This window comes from Geotrypetes seraphini, chromosome 3 (genome assembly GCF_902459505.1).
Source record: "Geotrypetes seraphini chromosome 3, aGeoSer1.1, whole genome shotgun sequence".
NCBI classification, from domain to species: Eukaryota; Metazoa; Chordata; class Amphibia; order Gymnophiona; family Dermophiidae; genus Geotrypetes; species Geotrypetes seraphini.
The window spans coordinates 225,265,711-225,266,685 of record NC_047086.1 but is presented as its reverse complement, the minus strand read 5'-3'; the positions used below and the strand labels follow the sequence as shown (position 1 = coordinate 225,266,685).

At 44.7% G+C, this 975-nt stretch overlaps 1 non-coding gene across 1 annotated transcript; it reads right to left on the bottom strand.

Moving 5' to 3' along the window:
- Nucleotides 1–420: 420 nt before the first annotated feature.
- On the bottom strand, nt 421–492 carry TRNAC-GCA. The gene has a single exon. It is a non-coding gene; the product is annotated as a tRNA-Cys (tRNA).
- Nucleotides 493–975: the final 483 nt, after the last annotated feature.

The following is a 975-nucleotide window of genomic DNA, read 5'->3' as shown; positions in this document are numbered from 1 at the left end:
TTTATTTTAAATAATCCACAAGTCTCACAAACAGCTGCTGGATCTGTTCTGGAACAAGGAAGTGACATTAGAGGGGGTGGACCAGCAGTTGCAGGGAGGTGCCCAAAGGTCCCATGATGCCTGCATTTAAGTTTATTTATTCAATTTTCTATACTGTTCTCCCAGGGGAACTCAGAACTGTTTACATTAATTTATTCAAATACTTGAGCATTTTTCCCTGTCTGTCCTGGTATCTAATGTACCCAGGGGCAATGAGGGGATTAAGTGACTTGCCCAGGGTCACAAGGTGCAGCGTAGGTTTGAACCCACAACCTCAGGGTACTGAAGCTGTAGTTTTAACCACTGTGCCACACTCTCCCCACTAATTTAAAGGGTTGTGGTTCCCAGAGGATATGGATAAAGGACAACTCATTTGTGTGCAAGGGGCACCTGGATTTGAACCAGGGACCTTTTGATCTGCAGTCAAATGCTCTACCACTGAGCTATGCCCCGCTTGGTTTGGAAAAGCAGTAGAGGTGGAGAAGAGCAGGAGGTCCCAGTGTGCCAACTGCGTACCCCGTTAATGGTTGCACCCAGAGTGGACCGCCCCCCCCCTCCTTGGTGTGCCACTGCTAAAAACTAAAGTGGTTTGAAAACCCTGCATGATACTAATACTTGTGCTAGAAGTTAACAGAAACTGAAAGCGATGAGATAAATAGCATCGATTAACTTCTAACAGACAGGGTAAAAAATTTTTACTCTTGTACTATTTGTGCTTCATTTCTTCCTCTGCTTCCTGCTCATCTCCACTTGTTCTCAGGAAGAGAGCCTTGTGCTTCTCCACCAACTTGTAAGTTTCACGAACAGCATACTGGTCCCTCAAAGATTCCAGCCATTTAATTTCTTTGCTGATGTCCACTACATTCTCAGAATGCTAATTTAATATACAGGTTGGTACCCTGCCTAGGTGATCATACAGATTGAGGCCATATGGGA